The sequence below is a fragment of the Podarcis erhardii genome (genome assembly GCF_964252035.2).
Source record: "Podarcis erhardii genome assembly, chromosome: 3".
Classification (NCBI taxonomy): domain Eukaryota; kingdom Metazoa; phylum Chordata; class Lepidosauria; order Squamata; family Lacertidae; genus Podarcis; species Podarcis erhardii.
In genome coordinates this window covers 97,803,327-97,825,057 of record NC_138507.1, presented here as the reverse complement: position 1 = coordinate 97,825,057, position 21,731 = coordinate 97,803,327, and the positions used below count along the sequence as shown (strand labels likewise).

Here is a 21,731-nt window from a genome sequence, read left to right as displayed (position 1 = left end):
TGAACAAGCCTGGCCTCTCCTAGACACCCAAGATCTTCACTGCTCTCTCTTCGCTGCAGAGAGGTTAGAGGCCATGGCACTTACGAAGGCAGATACTTCGCAGCTAAGCCCAAGTGCAGGATCTGCCCAAAGCAGCAGAAATCGCAATGATTCATAGCCGTCTGATTTTATTCTCAATCAAGATAGAGGTGGGGAAGAAGTATTGCTTCTGTGGTCAAATGAGAGGGAATAACAGAGTAATGCAAAAAAAAGGGGGGAAACAGGGCATAATAGAACAGTTTTAAATGGGAATATTTTTAGATTTCATGTTGAATATATGACTAGACAGTGGGTTAGACACACTTGGAGTTGATAGCTCAAGTCTGCTGATTTTAGTGGGTCTACTTTTGAGTATGACTTGGTTGGATATCACTAGGGGTGAGGGAGAAATTCAATTTTGTTCACATTTTTGTTATTATAATCACTGGTTTATTAATTGCCTCCTAATAAATGTATAAGGTAGTTAAAAACAGTTGAAAACATATCATCAACAACTACTACTGTGCATTTAAAATAAACATTTAATGTACATTAAAAACACGTTACAGAACATCAAAGATAAAAACCTAACAATAATAATAACATACTGACCGCCAGCCAATAATATAACAGTGATCATAATAACAGTTCACACTAGTGCAGAAATATTTCAGAGGGGTAGTGGAGTTATTCTCTTGCAGTAAAAAGAATCAGAGTCTTGTGGCATCTTGAAGGCAAATTCATGTATTATGTGGCATAAGCCCACTTGGTCAGCTGCCTGAAGCGATATCACTGTTGTTGTTACACAAATGTATAGACCAAAGTGGTGCACAAGTTAAAACCGAATGAACAGCAAAGACGCAAGCTATCAAAACAATAAAATCAATTCAACAAGCCCTAAAAGATTATAAAAGAGAAAATTGCAAGGTTGGTGCTGAAAGGCAACGAGATGCACAAATTACAGCCAGCGATATTTAAAGCTTAACTATATGTTAAATAGGAACACCTTTAACTTCTTAAACTAGTGGGTTGGTGTTAATTGCTGAGATTATTGTGTTACCAAAAATGTAGCAGGTATGGGGAGATTGCTTGCAAGAATGTTTCTATAGGCAAAATTAAAACTATGTATATTAGGATAAACACACAGTAAAACGCTAATGAATTTTCATGATGTCCCCCTGAACCCCTGCAGACTGATGTAGAACTCTGGTAAACTGAAGAGTTTGGATTTGATATCCCACTTTATCACTACCCGAAGGAGTCTCAAAGCAGCTAACATTCTCCTTTCCCTTCCTCCCCCCACAACAAACACTCTGTGAGGTGAGTGGGGCTGAGAGACTTCAGAGAAGCGTGACTGGCCCAAGTCAAAACAAAACAAATTCCTTCCAGTAGCACCTTAAAGACCAACTAAGTCAGTTCTTGGTATGAGCTTTCGTGTGCATGCACACTTCTTCAGATACACTGAAACAGAAGTTTCCAGACCCTTCTATATAGTGAGAAGGTGGTTTCAGTGTATCTGAAGAAGTGTGCATGCACACGAAAGCTCATACCAAGAACTGACTTAGTTGGTCTTTAAGGTGCTACTGGAAGGAATTTGTTTTGTTTTGACTATGGCAGACCAACACGGCTACCTATCTGTAACTGGCCCAAGGTCACCCAGCAGCTGCATGTGGAGGAGCGGAGACACAAACCCGGTTCACCAGATTACAAGTCTACCACTCTTAACCACTACACCACACTGGCTCTTAAGACTGGAATGATTAGCAAATGAGAAACTGACAGACTCATCCATTCCTCCTTGGGAATAATTCCCATTGCATTCAGTGGTCCTTATCTCTGAGTGGTCCCATCTCTGTGTTACAAAGATGTCTGCAAACATGACGTGAAGGCTGGCAGGATCAACCCTGCCTTGTGTGAATCCCTTGCAGATGACTGCAGTGTCTGGAGACAGACACTCAGGTCATGTATCCACAGCAGTGACCAGAAGAGGAATGACTGCTGGAAGGAGCGCAGAGAGAAGAAATGCCATGGTGCATCTGCAGTAGCACAACTGGACCCCTTCATCTGCCTCAGCTGCAGCAAAACATGTCTCTCCTGTATCGGCCTCTACAGCCACAGCAGGTGCTGTAACTCTCCAATGGTTTGACTTCGCCGCAAAGGCGCACTCCTCTATTGTCTCCCGAGACAGGCAGATGCCAACAATATCTCTAAGAAGCCGTGCATGGTGTTGCACTGCACACCCGCTTAAGACAATGGGACAAATGCATAGTAACAACCACTTTAAGTCCTGTGGTTTCAACAGGACTTGGAGCCAAAAGAGATGCTACAAACAAAGCCAACGCAGTGTTGTGTCTGGAGGGTCATATCAGCACTGAGGAGATCCATGGTCAAGTCTTTCAGCCAAGATGCTCACTTTGGTGCCAGTTGCTGTCTCTCAGCCCAACCAACATCATTGGCTTAGTGTAAGGGCAGAAGTAGAGGGAAGACCACACCTACCTCTCAATCTACTGGAAGGAAAGGTGGTCTATAAACAGTAGCAGGTGGTGGGATGGGGTGGCACCACTCACCATACCTCCAGTCAGTTGTGTTGTTGCTACTTACCAGGAGGTAGAGGGGAGGAGTGAATCAGCGACATGGGTGACGCAGTGCAAACACACGGGCAAAGCCTATCTGGCATTCCTGCTGCTGCATTCGCACCACACCAACATCACCCCTGCCTCACTCCCCACCCTCTACTTCCCATTAAGCAGCAACTATGCAACCAACCAGAGGTCAGATGAGCAGTGGTACCCCACACTGGCCATTACTGTTTATACATGTAATAATTAATAGTCTGGTCCTTGGTAGCTGGATTCAGGCAATAAATACAGTCTTGCGGTGAACCAAAGAATGAATGTGTGTGTGTGTGTGTGTGTGTGTAATGTCTACAAGTATGTGGTGAGCTTTGACTGAGTGGCCTATTGTGTTATAAGGAACACAGCCTAACCCTGGCATCTCTCCTAAAGTGTCTTTGGGGACTGGGAAATGTTTCATTGTGCTAGTCTTAAACTCAAAACATAAATGAGCCAGATACATATTATTCACTGTTAAGAGTCTCCCTGTTTTCTGAAAAGAATTAGGGTTTTTTTTAGCTAGTGACATCTGTAGATTGAGATGCATGAAGACAGCAGGATTTCAATGCATCTATATCAGAGCAAGAGGTGAGCATCTCCTAAATGTCTGAGTTAATGCCGTAAAATTAAATGGGGGAAAAAAATCTTTTCCCCCAGCAAGGCTTGGATCATAAAGAGGATTTGTGATGCATATCTAATTGTAGGCAAAAAGTAAGGGCTGAAGTTGTAACCACGAGCACTGGAATAAAAAACATGGCTCCCCTTGCCAAATTCCATTATAGGACTTCTGAAAAATGGTGTTGCGACTCTTGTAACTCGCCGTAAAAGAAGCTCAGCACAAGGCAGCCATATAGGCCCTGGCAAAGGCGCCTTTCTTTCCTTCTGCTAACCACACCCCCTGCATAGAAGTTCTGCTTCTCATATTATGTAAGTTCCCTGCATCCTTCTGCTTGTGGGTACGTAAATACTAGTCTTCTGTTACATGATGAGGAAATGGTCAGCCATGTCTAATGGGGAATGGGCCCAAGTGGTTGGACCACTCCTATGTGGGTGGCAGCATCCAGCAAAGGCACTCTGATGAGTTTTGAGCAGCCCCCAGTGAAGGCCTGGGATGTGCTATTTTAATTTTCCCCACAGCATTGCTCCAAGGTGGTACGGGAAAATAAAATGGTGACTCCTGTGGTACTTAATGTGGGCAGCAGGGTGGATCCATCATCTGTGGAGTGCTGGGAGCGGGAAGAAGAGTTTGGACTTGATACCCCGCCTTTCACTCCCCTTAAGGAGTCTCAAAGCAGCTAACAATCTCCTTTCTCTTCCTCCCCCACAACAAACACTCACCAGATTACGAGTCCACCACTCTGAACCACTACCCCACACTGGCAGACAGATGCAGCTTCCCAAAGATGACATGTCTGACACCAGTCTTGTAACTACTACATCTTGATCTGTAAATCCAAACTCATATTCCCATGGTGCCATGGTAGTTGCCGAAACACTACTTTCCCATAGTCTCTTTAATAATGTGGTGGGGTCTATCTCCTTCTGCAGCTATCGGGCCTACATTGCTAGCATGTTTGAAGGCACATGATGCTGAAGCAAATACAGGTCTGGTCAGGGCCTGGATGGGAGGAGAACCCAGGAGAGGAGGGGATTCATGGAGCTGTGGGGAGGCAAGGAGCTTTAGACTCAGCAACTGCCTCATGGGGGCAAGACCTGCCGGAAATGTGTTGCTGTGCTCATTAGGCCTGACACTCCTGTGCAGATCCTCAAGAGTTAACTCCAACTTGCACAGTGTGATTTACTGCTGGCTCGCTCCTGTTAGAAACCAACCAGATGGGAAGACCGCAAGCAGGACGCGAGCGCAACTGTACTTTCCCCAGCTGTGATTCCCAGCAAACGGTTTGGAGAGTCACACTGATGGAGAGAAATCATAGGGGAGGAAGTCTTTACATAGACCCAGAGTAGCAGGGGAGCAGCCAGGCCACTTGGGAGTAAATCCAGTGCAGCAGCCTTTTCAGACTGGTGCAAAGGCTCCGCTTCTGCACTTATTGGCTTCCTACTCCCCTTTCTGCTGTGGGCGGATGCTTAGTTTATGCCACTGCTTCCCTGTTGAACTTCTTCATTTGGCTACAACATGGCTTACTTTGCCTCAGGGCTCTGTTTTCTTGTTTTTCCATGTAGGCCCATTTTCACCTAAAGTATATCTAGTATATCTACTTGCCCACATCTCTGTAGCAATTACCGGAATGACTGGTCCCAGCCAGAAATCCACCTGTAACCTTGCCATATTTCAAACAGTGAAAACCCAGCAAATTTGCGAAAAAAGCTGTTTTTAAGGGAAATTGCAGAAAACGGCACAGACACAGGTTACTGTACTTCCGGATTTTCCTGGACATTTTTTATTTTATTTTATTTTATTTTATTTTATTTTATTTTATTATTTTATTTTATTTTGCGATTCCCACCTGGACACTGTTTCCAACTGCAGCATTCCAGATATGTCCGGAAAATTCCAGATGTATAGCAACTCTGACCTCTATGTTATGTGTAGCCCTGAAAGCATTCGTAAGCTGTCTAGAGTAAAATATTTTTAAAAGCAGAAGTATAAATTCAATAATGAATCAACATGTAAAGCATTGGGCCTGTGGCAAGATTGTTCTTGCTAACTTCTTCACTCATTTATCATTTTATAAATTGATAGGCAATAGGACTATGTTTATTGAATTGCACTTCTAGGAAGGACTAAGGAGTTGTGCACAGGGTGGTTGAAGGAAGCCAAAGAGCATGGACTGAAGGGGAAACTGCTGGATTAGTGGAAAACTTTTTAATAACAAAACAAAACAAAAAACAAGACTAGGGAATTCATTTAATTTCGGCAACATCATTTCTGCAAAACAAGAGAGGTATTCAAGAACATGAAGGGGCACTGACATTTTGTTAATAGGGTGACCATGCATATTTTATGAGTTATGAAGCGTATTCGAGGAGTCTGTTTGACGTAATCTCTGGAGAAAGATAAATTTGTTGCTCCCGAACTACTAAGACAACCGTTCTCAATATCTGAAGTGCCAGGAACATGGAGAGTATGTGGTGCCTAGCACACAGTGGGCTGCAAGCAGATAGGCATGTATGCAGTATACCGCTGCTTGATACTCAGAGTTCCCACAGCCTAGTCCACTGGCAAAAACAGTAGCTCAGTGGCAGAGCACCTGCCTTGCATGAAGAAGGTTCCAGGTTCAATCCCTGCCATCACCAGGTAGGGCCTGGAAGCAGTGCTGTCTGAAACCCTGGAGATGCACTGCCAGTGTAGACAATACATTGAGGATTCAGTGGTCTATGTATGGTAGCTTCTTTTGATCCACAACACACAATTCCTCTCCCTGGCTTGGGCAATGCTGACATCCCTCTTATTGATAAACCAGCAATGTTTGCAGTTGTACATGGGATTGACCTCCAGCAATGGGACTCTTCTTCTTTCTTTTCTTTGGCGATCACTCGTAGCCAAGTAAAATAGTCTTCCATGAACACGGTCTTAACAGTGAGTCCATAAGTGACTGTGGAGACCAATTCTGGATCCACACATCCTTCCACAGTGGGGACATAGGTTTCCAGGTAGGAGTTGATCACGGTGTGGATTTGATCACGGTGTGGATTTGCCAAACTCATCCTGAGTTTGAGTGTCTTCAAAGCCCATGACACCTTTGGTAAAGGCTGTTCTCCAATTGGAGCGCTCGCAGGCCAGTGTTTCCCAGTTTTCGGTGTTTATACTACATTTCTTTTTAGATTTGCCTTGAGAGCATCTTTAAACCTCTTTTGTTGACCACCAGCATTACACTTTCCATTTTTAAGTTCGGAATAAGAGTAGTTGCTTTGGAAGACGATAATCAGGCATCCGCACAACATGACCAGTCCAACGAAGTTGATATTGAAGAATCATTGCTTCAACACTGGTGTCCTTTGCTTCTTCCAGTACACTGGCATTAGTTCGCCTGTCTTCCCAAGTGACATTTTTTGGAGACACCCTAAACACAGCAAATTGCACCAAGAAATGGCAAAGTCTTGTGAGAGATGCACATCAAAAGCCACTTAATGCACAACAGGTATCCTTTAACAGACTTTAGCTACCTGGTGCTTGCTCAGTCAATGGTGGTAAAAAAAAAGATGATGATCTCCCATTCACGTCTAACACTGTCTAGCTATTATTATTTACAGAAATTAATACCCTGCCTTTCTTCAGTGAAAGTCAAAGCAATGTACCTAGAGCTCCCTGACAGTCTGTCTTCCAGACACTGATCAACTTTGGTGATTGTGCTGCATCATATGTCTTTGGACCACTGCCTGGGAAGAGTAACCTAGGGAGCATAATGCCATCTTAACAGTCATGGATTCCTCCAAAGAATATTGGGAACTGTAATTTGTTAGGCTAGTGGGAACTGTAGTGTGGGGTCTCCTAGGACCCTTCCCAAATGACAGTTCCCAAGAATTAGGAGACACCACACAGAGCTCCAGCTCTAAGCATCCTTAAGAAATTACAGTTCCCAGGATTCTTTGAGGGAAGCCATGACTGTCAAAAGTGGTGTAAATCACCAATAAAATCGCATCCATTAAGTAAAATAAGAAATCAATGTCCACTCCTCTCTGATACCACTGCTCCCCACCCCTATATCTAAACTAATAAGCCAGCAAAGGTTAAAAGGTAAAGGTAAAGGGACCCCTGACCATTAGGTCCAGTCGCGGACAACTCTGGGGTTGCGGCGCTCATCTTGCTTTACTGGCCGAGGGAGCTGATGTTTGTCTGCAGACAGTTATGACGGGTCATGTGGCCAGCATGACTAAGCCACTTCTGGCGAAACCAGAGCAGCGCATGGGAATGCCGTTTACCTTCCTGCTGGAGCGGTACCTATTTATCTACTTGTACTAGCCTGCAAATACATTTTATTAGCCTGGGATCAAAGGGCATGTGGCTGTTGCATCCTTAACACGCTGCCTTCCCCAAGCTGCTTTGCGAGGCTGGGATCAGATCAGATCCCAGCCTCACAAAGTGGTGCAGGGCTGGCTCGGGGAGGGTGGTGGGAGCGGCGTGACCCCCAGAAAACTGCACCTGAGGCGATTGCCCCCCAGCCCCCTCGCCACACTACACCCCTGGAGTACCAGCTGCTGAAAACCAAAGGAGGCAAGAGTGCTTGGATTTTGCTTCTGGGTTTTTCACAGGCATCTGGTTGGCCACTGTGAGAACAGGATGCTGGACTAGATATGGGCCATTGGCTTGATCCAGCAGCTTCTTCTTATAATTATTCCTCACACAACAAATACTGCGACTGTGAGGGGCAGAGCCACAAGTGAGCAGCGGGAGAAGCCAGTGGAAAAGCAGTCCAACGTTCTGAAGATGTTTTTAGCGTCTTTATTCCAGCGAAGTCTACTTGTCTGAAGTAAATGGGGAGCTGGACCTTGTGCATTTGTGGCCACAACTACTTTCTTCATTTTAAAGCCAAGTTCACGAAGGAGCATTGATTTCTTTCTGAGGATCCACAAGGAGTGCTCCTTAAGACCAGGGGTCAGCAACCTAAGGCCCATGACCCAGAAGCAGCCCACGGAGGTCGTTTGACCAGCCCACAAGCAGCCCCTGAACTGAGCTGCCCGCTCTTGTGCTGCGCTAAAGCGCAGCGCAGGGACTCGCTTCCGCGCACCGAAAATTGCGTCTATGCATGTGCAGATGCCGAAAATCATGGGCGCTTGTGATCCGGCCCACGGAGGGATCTCTGCGAGACCGATCCGGCCCAGACAAGATAAACCTTGCTGACCCCTGCTTAAGACCATGCTTTGAAGCAAAGGAATGTTATGTATTCCATCAAGCCTTCCAGTATTAGGGCATTAAAAAAAAAAAGTGTTTAGTGATTGAAAGCAAGTACATTAGCTTTTTGACAAAGAAGCTTATGATGACAGTCCTCCATAATACCTTTTCTATTACTGTAGATCACAATGCTTAAGGTTTGTTTTTTATTAATGCAAATGATATGAATCCCGAATATCAACAGGTCATAGCAAATAGCTTTCCACAGTGTTTTGACACTGAAACAGTTGTAATATATTTTTCTCTCCCATTTTCATGTAATACTGCTGTAAGACCACAAGAGGAGAGCAATTTTTAATTCACACTTGTGGGTGTTCAAAATCCACTTTAAAAAACAACACCCCCCCCCCAAAAAAAATCCCTTTCCCTTTTTAATTTGGTTTCTTTCCTCGGAGATGCCAAGACGTAGACTGTCATGACAGATGGGTTGAGATCGGAGAGATATGGTACACAACATTTCAGAAGCAGCAAATCACTGCTTCATAATACCTTCTAAATATGCCCACAGATTGCCTGTGATGCTGAATAAAGGCAAACTTATAGAGAATATGGGCAAAACTTTGCTATGTTTCCCTCCCTCAAAAAAATCAGAGGTGGAGGGGTGGCGGGATGGTGACACAAACAGATCCACTCAGTGTGATCAAGGATTCATGCAAATGTCTACCGAACATTTTTGGTACAGGAGTGAAAACCTTCTTCCTCTCACCAGCTACCACCAATTCAATTTTGTGGTTGTTTTCCATTCAATCAATCAATCAATCAATCAAATTTAAAGTACCAAACAGCTTGTCTCTCATCCCACCTGGCTCTCATGCACTTTTTACCAGGCAAAGGGCCTTCTCAGGAGTGGCACCCACCCTGTGGAATGCTCTCCCACCAGATGTCAAAGAGAACAACAACTACCAGACTTTTAGAAGACATCTGAAGGCAGCCCTGTTTAGGGAAGCTTTTAATATCTGGTGAATTATTGTATTTTAATGTTTTGTTGGAAGCCTCCCAGAGTGGCTGGGGAAACCCAGCCAGATGGGCGGGGTATAAATAATAATAATAATAATAATAATAATAATAATAATAATGATGATGTGGGGAAGGAAGGTTCAGTCACATTCTGAATGGGAGGGGTGAAAGATTGGAGATGCTACGGTGGACAGGTTCTCACCAATTGCTGCTGCTATGAAGGGTCATTTTGTAAACACTTAAACTCACATTTAATTGTCACAAACTGTACTCTCTGCAGTCCATTCCCTGGCCAACTGTGCTGCCGAGGGCAGCCCCAGCTCGCTTAAATGCCCAGGGAGCGGACCTGAGGGAAGAATGCATCCCTGAGGTGCACTTCCCAAGCCCTGGCCTCCAGGTCGCCGCAGATTGGCCAATTTAAACCGTGGGCCTGGCAGTGCCCTTGATGCTCCATGATGGCTGAGAGGGAGCAGAAACAGCCGCGGGGCAAAGTGTCTGTGTGTGTGTGTGTGTGTGTGTGTGTGTGTGTGTGAGAGAGAGAGAGAGAGAGAGAGAGAGAGAGAGAGAACTGTGTGTGTATATTACTCATACAGTGGTACCTCTGGTTATGTACTTAATTTGTTCCGGAGGTCCGTACTTAACCTGAAACTGTTCTTAACCTGAGGTACCACTTTAGCTAATGGGGCCTCCCGCTGCTGATGCACGATTTCTGTTCTCATCCTGAAGCAAAGTTCTTAACCTGAGGTACTATTTCTGGGTTAGCGGAGTCTGTAACCTGAAGCGTATGTAACCTGAAGCATATGTAACCCTAGATACCACTGTACTTCATATATGTGTTTGTGTGTGTGCACTTTTAAGGTGCCACAATACCCCCAAACAGCAGCGGAGCATATGCCCGCGCTGCCCAGGGTGGGCGCCCTTCGAGGAGGGCATGGTGCGCTCCTAGGGGGGGCATGGCACGGAGGGTGCCCTCCCAGGCGTGGGATAGCCGCTCGGGTGCTCCGAGTGGCACGCACACCCTACAGCCAGGGGCGGAGTAAGCTGCCCATCAGGGACATTCAGCGCGCTGCCCACCCGCAACTCCCAAGTCTCCTCTAAGCAGTCAAAACAAAGGGGGAAGTGGGGAATGCCACCGGCAAAGCGGTGCAACTCCCCCCCCCTTACCCCGATGGCTTGAGGTAGGGTTGGGAGTCATTGGCGCGCGGCGTGCCAAATGTCACCCCCCCCCCCTCAGTGAGGGCACCCGGGGCGCTCTGCCCCCCACCGCCCCCCCTTCCTACGCCCCTGCCCCAAAGCCTCAAGTTAGGAATGTGCAGTGGGGGAATACTTTGAGAAATGTTGTCAGTTTTCCCTGGAAATGCCTCAGATGCTTCGCTGGTGTAAGAACTGTGCTTAAAATGTTGCTTTGGGTGAGAGCTGATAACAACCTAGCATATGCAGATGACAAGCCTGGTTCCTCCTCCCGTTCAGAAATGCCACTAGCCTTGTTGAAATTCTTTCCATCCCTCCAAAATTTCCCCAGAGTGGCTGTCCCTCGCTTTAGAGGCCTGGTGTGACCCCCCAGCAAATCCCACCCCCCTGCCCAAAGAGCAGCAGCAAAAATAAAATAAAAATAAAGTCAAGGCAGAACTTAGTGCCATAATGGGGATTCCACTTGCCCCCTTCCCATTGGATTGATAGTTTGATAAGCAGAGGGTAACCAGCAATCCTCTCCACACAGATAAACTGAGAAGATAAACTTGTGTGCTGTGAGTGTGAATTGGCCACACTTACCCTGGCACACACAGCCCTGGTGGCTTGGCCAAGGGTGAAAGTTTAGACACAGACATCCTCCATGTTTTTATTTTTTACTTTTGCACTGAGTGAAATTGCAGTGGGCGGCACCACCTAAAATTGTGCAGTGGAATGGCTAGAGTGTCGGAATAAGACCTAGGAGACCAGGGTTCAAATGGCCACTCATCCAGGAAATTTGCTGGGTGACCTTGGGCCAGGCCTAGTCACTCAGCCTAACCTACCTCACAAGGTTGTTGTGGGGATTAAATAAGGAGGGGGAGAACCCATAGCTGTCAACGTTTCCCCTTTTTTAAGGGAAATTCCCTTATTCCAAATAGGATTCTGCACAAGAAAAGGGAAAAGTTGGCAGCTATGGGAGAACCATGTGTGTCACCTTGATTAAAAACCCATTAATCGCTAGTTAAGAAAGTCAAAGCCTATACATATTAGTTTGCACAAGTTTGCATTTCCCTGTATCGTACTTGGAATTAAGGAGTTTAAGGTTTCCAGCCTTTATTATTGGGCTCCAAAAAAACAGTTCTAGAGTTGAGCCAGGTGTTGAAAGGCACACATTCACCCTTGCGTGGCTCTGTCATATTCTTTGGCCATGTGAGAAAATGACCCCCACCGCTGCCCTGCTCCCTTTTGGAATCCATTCAACTGTCAAATCAATTCCTTTCTCTGCTTTTGTATTGTTAGCCAAGAAGACAAGGATTCCCTCACAACGTAGCTTTTTAAAGTCTGGTTGCTGATTGAGCTTTCATCAAATAAGAGGCCCGAAGAGAGTTAAGAGTTAGATGTTTCAGGGCTTCTCAGGAGAAAGAAAAGGAGGGTGAAGAGAAAGCTGTGGACAGCAGTTACAAAGGTAAAGGTTAACTCCTTTTTTTTTTTGTAATCTACTTTGTTTGCCTATCTAAAACTTCATATGAAAAACAGGTACATCAAGTAACTGTTTTCAATACAAAATGTAAGTTTCTGGCAAAAACACATTCCTCAGTTTGCTTCATGGTTACATCCACACCGTCCATTTAAAGCACTTGCCCAAGGAATCCTGGGAATTATAGTATGCTAAGGGTCCTGGGAATTGCAGCCCTGTTTGGGGTAATGTACAGTTCCAGGATTCTTTGGGGAAAGCCATGTGATCTGAAGGGATTCTGTGGACGTGACCATCTCTTGCCAAGCTGCCAATATACTTCTGGGCCAAGTTAAGGGTTTTGTTACTAGTTTACAAAGCTCTAAGCTATTTGGGACCAGGATACCCAAGACATTGCCTTCTCTCCTCCAGATCCATCTGATGATCGAGAGCATCAGGTGAGGTCCTTGAGTGGTCCTTGGGTGGTACCTGCTCTACAGGTTTACCTGACAGCTACTTGAAGGAGAGCTTTCAGTGTTGTAGATACTGGCCTGCAGAATACGCTCTCATTTGCATAACTAACCAATGGAGAGACCAAGGTGTTTTTCTTTTCTCAAGACTTAAGCCTGAATCAGCTGAAACCAACTGGGGAAGAGCTACAGCTTAGTGGCAGAACATCTGCTTTGCCTGCCAAAGGTCCCAGGTTCATCTCCAACAAGGCCTGAGAGAGTCAGGGTAGACAGTGCTAACCTTGGTGGATCATTCTGGTCTGGCTTGGTATAAGGCAGCCCAAGATGTTCCTAGATAGAATCCAGCAGAGCTCCTCAGGGTTTTGTAATTAATATTAAATTTCCATGTTCCAACTCTTGTGATTTATTTGTTGCATTCGTATCCCGTTTTTCCTCCAAGATGCTCAAGGCGGTGAGCAAAAGATAATCCCATTTATACAAAAATCCGCTCTGTGAAGCAAGTTGGATGGAGAGATGCAACATAACCCACAGCCACCCAGGGATCGTTGCGGTGGAGCACAGCAGGAATTTGAACCTGGGTTCAATGTGAATATTTAGGTGGATTTGAAAACATTCCTGTTCACCCAGGCATTTGATGGCTGGAAGATCTTGTTACTGGCAACCTTGAAATTATTTAGTGCTGAGGATATTTGATCGTTCCTAAAATTTTTTACAATCTTTGTATTGTTTTTCTTGTTTGCTGTCCTATTTCTTTATCTGCTTATTTTTCTATCCACTATGACATGCTGTCCTCTACAGATCTGACCACCACCATCCCCCCTTGTTTGCAAATCACCAAGGCTAAGAAACCAGTCCTGTTGAGGTCAACAGATTTCCTTATTATCAGAAAGGAACATAAAGAAGAAATATTAGAGTAAATGATGCTCTGGATCCTGACAAGCTTGACAATGCCTGTCTTTTGACATTTTATTTTTATAGGTCTCTTAATGGTCCCATTGGACTCTTAATGCTCTTTGCTTCTTTATATATATATTACGGCAACACACACACACACACATATTTGATTAATATTTTATGGCTACCTGGGTTGCCAGCAGCTCTCATAAATTTCATGGAGGGCTATTTCTGAGGGATATTAATGTGAGAAATCCCTGTTGTTGAGGAACAGTATCAATCACTTGAGCATCAATACCTGCATGCCAAAAGATGTGTCGCTACAGCATCTTTAAAGAGTCCTTTACAACTCACATCTTCCAAGTGCCACTTAGGCTACTGATGAATGATCTTTGAGGTGATCCTTCTCCTTGACCAGCATGGGTTAATATCCATACGAACATTTCTGCATCGACATCCTGAAAGAGACCACCAAGCTGAATGCAGCTCCCCGGTCATGCATAGGGTGAGGTCTGCCAGATGTCTGACAAACCCCACCTGCAGCAGCAGACAAGCATGTTGGGGTGGAGGTGCTTCTCTGACCTCCTGACAATTCTGCTATGTTTGTTGTTGTCGTTTAGTCGTTTAGTCGTGTCTGACTCTTCGTGACCCCATGGACCAGAGCACACCAGGCACTCCTGTCTTCCACTGCCTCCCGCAGTTTGGTCAAACTCATGATAGTAGCTTTGAGAACACTGTCCAACCATCTCATCCTCTTCTCCTTGTGCCCTCCATCTTTCCCAACATCAGGGTCTTTTCCAGGGAGTCTTCTCTTCTCATGAGGTTACCAAAGCATTGGAGCCTCAGCTTCAGGATCTGTCCTTCCTGTTTACTCCCAGGTAAAGTATAGGGTTGCAGCTTTAGAAATGCGGTCTTGAGGGAAAATAGATTTTGGAATGCACGTTTGGGGAGAAACACATGATCAAAATACTATTTTTTAAAAAATACAGATTTTGCAGGAGTGCCTGGTGTGCTCTGGTCCATGGGGTCACGAAGAGTCGGACATGACTCAGCAACTAAACAACAACAACAACAAAAAGGTGGAAACAGGACAGAAGAGTCTTGTAGGAAATGTCCGCCCCTACATAGTTCACAAGTTGTGCAGGCGCACTAGCTAATGATAATTTCCGGTCGACGATGATGTTGAAAGGCAACCAAATTTCAAATTTCCCTCTCCCTCTCCCTCCATTTTGTCTTCATGGAGCTTTGAGCTTGTGAAAGACGCAAACCAAACTGGGGAGCAAAGTTGCAGTGCTTGGTTCTCTGGGGAATTTACCTCAGCAGAAGCAACTGGAGAGTTCACAGTTCTCCAATCTGCTGGACCAGCACCAGCTGAGTTGAGTTGAGGAGGAAAAAGGGAGGAGGGGTTCTGTCTCCAAACTATTTCAGTCCTGGCCACCGTTCACTTTTGCTGAGCATGCCAAATATGATGGCTGATTGAATCCCTTGGAAGTTACATTGGAGACCACCAAAGACTTGATGAACATCAAATAGCAATTAGGCTGTGAACCTTTGGTTACACTCAAGCTGAGCTGAATTTCAGCCAAAAAACTGAAGGATGGGAAGCTATACGTCCCATTACCCATCTCTGGAGTCATTCAGTTTCCCAAGACAGAGCGTGGGTCTTCCCCACCAAGAGCTAATCATTAGTTCAGTGAGATTCCTTCTGGGATGATAATAGAGACAAGTGGTCCTACAAGTAGTCTCCTTTTTATCCAGTTGCTTATATTGTGGAAGTCTAAAACAATTAGTTTGCTGTAATGAGAGACCTGTCCCTCTTTTTCTCATTTTTACAATCTTAAATTCACTTCTCCACATTTCCACATCAGTTTGCATTTAAAATCTTTTTTTTAAAATTCCTCAGCAATTTAGCTAAGTATATTTTTGTGTGTGTGTGCAAGCACTATCTTTCTATTATAATGTATTTTAATAAGCTAGTTTCAGAAACCTGCACATTTTATCCTAGCATATCCTGCCCATTACATGACAGGAGACCTGCATTGCAAAATATGATGGATGTGTTTCAGTTCATGTAATGATTCAGGAAGCGTGGATTTGGTAGGTTCGCCTTAAAATACAAACAAGAACTGAATTTCTCCCCGATTCCTGTCTGCCTGCAACACAGAATACTGCCCAAACTCCCTTCAACTATAATTGCCCTGAGATCATTGGATGAATTTCTGCCTCTTCTGTCCATAACTACATTCACTCTTAAATTTCACTTCCCAAGATTCATTACGCGAAGGTGTGACTGTTTAAAGTGGTATGACACACTGCTTTAAAACTATAGTGTGAATGGGGCCTAGAAAACTAGCAGTCTAGAGCTTGACCTCAGTTTTCCTCTCTATGCAGTGTAGTGTTGCCCAGTCAGAAACATCCCAGAAGCTGAGATTTCATGGCCCAAACCTGAGACCTAGGGGTAGCTGCTGGTGATGTTACAGGGGTGGGCTGGAGATGGCAGTTATATGAGAAGAAGAAGAAGAAGAAGAAGAAGAAGAAGAAGAAGAAGAAGAAGAAGAAGAAGAAGAAGAAGAGTAGTAGTAGTAGTAGTAGTAGTTTGGATTTGATATCCCGCTTTATCACTACCCGAAGGAGTCTCAAAGCGGCCAACATTCTCCTTTCCCTTCCTCCCCCACAACAAACACTCTGTGAGGTGGGTGGGGCTGAGAGACTTCAAAGAAGTGTGACTGGCCCAAGGTCACCCAGCAGCTGCATGTGGAGGAGCAGGGAATCGAACCCGGTTCACCAGATTACGAGTCTACCGCTCTTAACCACTACACCACAAGCAGGACACACACACACACACACACACACACTTAAAGGGACTATGAAATACCGTAATTTAAATCTGGCTACTGCTTGCAAGCTGTGTGTGCAATTTTAAAATAATAAAATATTAAGAGTACGCCTGGAGATTCAAGCCCTCCCACTGCCAGCTGGAGGGAGCCAGGCAAATCTGGGGACTTCAGGTCAGCCCTGGAGGTCTGGCAACCCAAATGCAGAGGGCACTTGCCCCCCTGTAAAGGAACATTCGATCATGAAAGCTCTTGCAATCTAAAGGATAAAGCTTGGGCCAGGTTTGCCACCTCTGTGAGAATGGAGCCACTGTTTACACATAACCAGGGCTTCATCTTTTTTTTTCAGCTGGAGCTCACCAGAAATTAGGTCCAGCGCCTCTCATATGGGCACCATTGCCATTCTAAGAGAACAAAGGAGGTGTTCATGGTGAGTTCTGGAACCTCTTTTTCTAGAAAAATAGCACTGCACATAACTACCATGACCACAACAGTCATATGTACTCCACTGCAGTAGGGACGCAGGTGGCGCTGTGGTCTAAACCACTGAGCCTCTTGGCCTTGCTGATTGGAAGGTCACTGGTTCGAATCCCTGTGACGGAGTGAGTTTCCATTGCTCTGTCCCAATTCCTGCCAACCTAGCAGTTCGAAAGCACGCCAGTGCAAGTAGATAAATAGGTACCACTCTGGTGGGAAGGTAAACGGTGTTTCTGTGTACTCTGGCTTCCGTCACAATGTTGTGTTGCACCAGTAGTGGTCTAGTCATGCTGGCCACATGCACCAGAAAGCTGTCTGTGGACGAACACCGGCTCCCTCGGCCTAAAAGCGAGATGAGCGTCACACCCCCATAGTTGCCTTTGACTGAACTTAACTGTCCAGGGGTCCTTTACCTCCCCCCCTTTACTACAGTGCACTGTAGCAGTACAGCATGTCAGACTGGGACCAGGGAGATCCAAATTCAAATCCTCACTCAGCCTTGAAGCTCACCGGATGACACTGGACCTCTCACTCTTTTCTCAACCTGGCCTACTTCACAGGATTGTTGTGAGGCTATAACGGAGAAGAGAACTATGTATTCCCCCCTTAAGCCCTGTGGATGAAAGGTGGGGTAATATACACAACAGAAGCAGTAGTTACAGAAGTAAAACTGCATCCCATGCTCTTGACTACATGTCTGATTGAGTCCCTTTGGAATTTAATACCCACCGTTATGCAATGTGCAGCTGAACTACATGACATCTCACCTACCCTTTTCCCCCACATGTGCCCAGGCAGCTCAACAAACACAAACGAATTGCAAGCTTTCCTGAACATTTTCCCCAATGATTTCTTTCAGTCTTCGTTTCGTTTTAATGGAAGGGCACGAATCCTAGTTTATGTCATAATAGATGGACAACAATAGTGCAGTTTAATGAAAATAAAGCGCTAAACAGTGCTACATGTTGACAGTGTCATGATGGATATAATTTGGAGTGTTTTCGATGGTGTGGATCTTTGAAAAATATCTGGCAAGCGAGCAAAGTGACAAATGTATTTAAGGATCTATGCCATTCAAATGATACCACCACATGTCTGCTTTGGAATTTTCCCTATTAAATGTGGGGGATATGGGCAGAAAAGCACTTGCATATTGTGTTCTTTAAACAACAACAAAAAAGTGTTTGCATTGTACAGGGGGATGTCTGTCAATAGCACCCAACATTCAACATCCTCAAAGATATGGCTTTGTAAAGTGCACAGATTGGGCGGCGGACGGGGGGGGGGAGGGAAGGAGGGAGGGAGGGAGTTGATGGCAAAATGCATCGCTAATGCATCTATGAATCTCTCTTCTAAAAAAAATAATTACCCTATTTCCATACTACAGAGCGATGTGCTTCTGCTCCCCAGCAAAAGTCGTATGCATTTAGCGGTGCTAGGGGGCAATTTCTGATCGCAGCTACCATGATGTAGAAGAAGTCACTCTGCCGATTTCCATGGCTCCGTTCCAGCTTGACATTCACTCCCCAGCAAATCAGAATCCACAAAATAACACGGCTGTTGTCTCTTTTCCCTTTCTCTCTGTCACCATAAGCGACCTCCTTGGCTGGTTTTTTAAAATTATTTTTTTTCAAATGTTTTCCTGTTCTCCAAGTCCATCTGCTTTAAAAAGTATCCCATCTGAATGGTGACGGAATCATTAGCCACCCTTTTTTTTCCCACCATAAAGAAAGGCGCAGTCCCTCTGTTCTTTAAATTCTTTTTTTTTTTTACCCAGTTCAGAAGCTCGCTGGATGCACTAATCTTGCTGAACACTTCAGTTTAGATGGTGTATCAATGAGGCATTCAAACCCAGCAGTTTATACACAAAAAAATTCTGTCTGCTTTGTAAAAGATTATCCTTTTATAAACACTCCACGGAAAACATAAAAGCAAATAGGGGACAGCGCATAGGACAGGAAAGATGTTAGCAGGGAGATTAATGCTGAATGGGTCGAAATGAATGGTGCTTACCCAAACGAGGTCCAGATACTTTGGCTGCAATGAAACATAAATAATGGGAATGACACATCGTTTATTCGGGATAATGAGTTGATCCGAAGTAGGGGCCTAGAACAAGAGATTAAAGATTAAATATCCATCTCCTGATGAATATCAGTAGCAAACTTTAACCTTTTCCTTCCAAAAGCACAATTTCTTTGAACAAATCATGTCAGCACAACACAATGAAGAAATGCACTGAAGCCAACTTAAATAGCCTTCCGACTTTAGTCAGGAGGTGTGGGGGTTAGTGGAAAACGCATCCAGCATTTTCTCTCTTGTTTTAAGAAAAGGATCGCTAAATATGTAGCTATCGACACTTTTGTGAGTGTGCAGAGCTTTCAGAATAATTGCGAAGGAGCCCAAGATAGGGCTTGGTGCATGGGTTTTTTTTTTTCTTTGTGTGAAGGGGTGGGAGAGGAAGACGAAAAGAAGGGGAGAAGAAATTTGGCTTTGCTGCCTTGCTGGTCTGCTAGAATATAATTGCCGAAAGAACTTACCCACTCGGAACATATACTTTGGTCGAGATACAATAACCCCAAGCAGCCTGCTGGAAATAAAAGCTACACAGCACATATTGCATGCTAAATTGGAGTCTTGCGTTCAAGGAGGGCTTGGAAGATGTCACAGGCCTCAGATAACAGGGGTGGGAAACGCGGCCTGACAGGGGCAGGCACAGTCTGCTGGGGATAGGGAACGGGCTGCATCAAAACGCTGGCAGTCTTTCCAGACTGGTCAATTAGTGGTCCATCTTGCTCAAGATGCTGTAATGCAACTGAGGCAGAAGAGGCAGAGGACAAGTGGGAATCTGGATAACGGTGGCATGCCCAGAACTTGGAACACAGCAGCTGCTGAATGTAGTCAGCCAGCCAAGACTAGCCTTGTGGTTTCGTTGTTTATGGCTGCCTCTTGAAACAATGATTTTTAATAATAATAGTAATAATGAAAGCGGGTGGTGGAGGAGGAATATTCTTTCCAAATCACATTCAGCAAACGAGAAGACCACAGCGGGGTGAATCACGTCAGGAAACTTTTCACCTGCTCAGTGGGAAGGAGCTGGATGTGTGTCTAAGCGGCACTGTTAGATCATGCGCGGTGAATTTGGCCAATCCCACATGCATGGGCAGTTGGCAGGAAAAGACAGGATTTGCTTGGTAAATATTAGTTTGCAAAAACTCTTATTCCAGGGTGGCAGGGAGGTGGCATGGATTTCTAAGGCGGCGAAAAGGATGGCTGTGGTTTATTTCTTTGTTTACTAGTTGCTCCACTGTTCTTGAAAATACGCCACCACACTTATAGGAATGATACGGCTGTTAATTAAAAATAATTTAGTCGGTCAATCGTATGAGCTTTGGCTCAGTCAACGAATTGCTTAAAATGGCACAAAGTTGCATAAAACTGGTAGGAGCCAATTTTATGGTGCAGTGATAACATTTGACACCTGGGACCAGGAAAGACCAGGGACACATCCATGCTCGGTCATGAAAGTCAGGCATTGGACCAGTCACTTTGTCTCAACATAATCCCTCTCATAAGCCTGTTGTGAAGCTAAAGGAGCAATTCAGACTCCCCACCCCAGAATTTGGTGGGGCTTCCAGGGAGGTGGGACCACTGCTGCAACCCAGAGGCAGAGGAAGGTGAGGTGGTACCCAGTGAGGAAAATTTCTTGTCACCTCCCCACACATTGATTTTTATTTTAGTTTTTTTTTGCCTGCAAAAATGGTTTTACGTTATTTCATATTTCATTACAAAGGAATGTGGATTCTGGGCCTCTGATAACAAGTAGGTGACTATGGACAGATATTTAAATCTACAGGATGGATTTATTTAATTAAAAACCCTGCAAAATGGTTTACCAAAACAAAAAAACCACCAGAGCAGTAAAATCAAGAAAAATTAACAATCCTACTTTAAACCATACAAAAGCTAAAATATTAAGATTAAAATTACTTCAACTTCCTAAGCATCTAGGTATGCTTGCCTAAAGAAGAATGCTTTTAGCAGGTGCCCGAAAAGAGTCTAGCAAAGGCAAGTGCTTTGTTGCAACAGGCGGGGAGTTCCAAAGTGCAGGTGCTGTCACAGTAAACAATGCAGTACAGATATTATGTGGAACCTGTAGTAGTGCTTGAAACTACTGAAGGGGAGGTTTTATTTACTGTGATTTCACCATGCTCTGTATTATCTAATCTACTTGGCCTAGTCTCATTTTCTTCACATAGGCCGACTTTCCAGGACCTGGAAAGCCCAGCGGGGGGTAGGGCAGGAGGGCGGTTCATAAAAAAAACTTTTTTTAAAAAAAAAAAAAGCCTGCTCCAAAGGTCTTATTTTACTAAACTAGGGATTATATAGCTACATCTGAAATTTCATGCATATCAGTTAATATCTTGACCCTGCTCCACTGAATTGAAATTTCAGCCTTCACTACATAGGAAAATGGCCAAGTAAACAGCTACAGTGGTACCTCGGGTTAATACTTAATTCGTTCCAGAGGTCCGTTCTTAACCTAAAACTGTTCTTAACCTGAAGCACCACTTTAGCTAATGGGGCCTCCCGCTGCTGCCACACGATTTCTGTTCTCATCCTGAAGCAAAGTTCTTAACCCGAGGTACTATTTCTGGGTTAGCAGAGTCTGTAACCTGAAGCGTCTGTAACCTGAAGTGTATGTAACCCGAGGTACCACTGAATTTTCATGGAGGAGGGTCAAGATATTAACTGATATGCATGAAATTTCATATATATCTATATAATCCCTAGTGTAGCAATATAAGACCTTTGCAGCAGGCATTTAAAAAAAAAGGTTTTTATGAACCGACCTAGTAGGGCAGTAATTGTTGATAATTTGTTACCCCTCCCCATGATGGTACCTGGGGCGGCCTCCTTCCCTGCCCCCCCCCTTCCTATGGCCCTGCTGCAACCTCAGCCCCATCACATATGGCAACTGGAGGAGAAGGT

At 44.7% G+C, this 21,731-nt stretch overlaps 1 protein-coding gene and 1 long non-coding RNA gene across 2 annotated transcripts in view; one reads left to right on the top strand and one right to left on the bottom strand.

The window, feature by feature from the left end:
- PTPN14 (protein tyrosine phosphatase non-receptor type 14) overlaps nucleotides 1–21,731 on the bottom strand; it is a 439,438-nt gene that overhangs the window by 19,480 nt on the left and 398,227 nt on the right. The gene's annotated exons all lie outside the window — the stretch shown is intronic.
- Nucleotides 14,496–17,697, top strand: LOC309338119. Its single transcript, XR_014154729.1, has 2 exons — nucleotides 14,496–15,525; nucleotides 16,612–17,697. It is a non-coding gene; the product is annotated as an uncharacterized lncRNA (long non-coding RNA).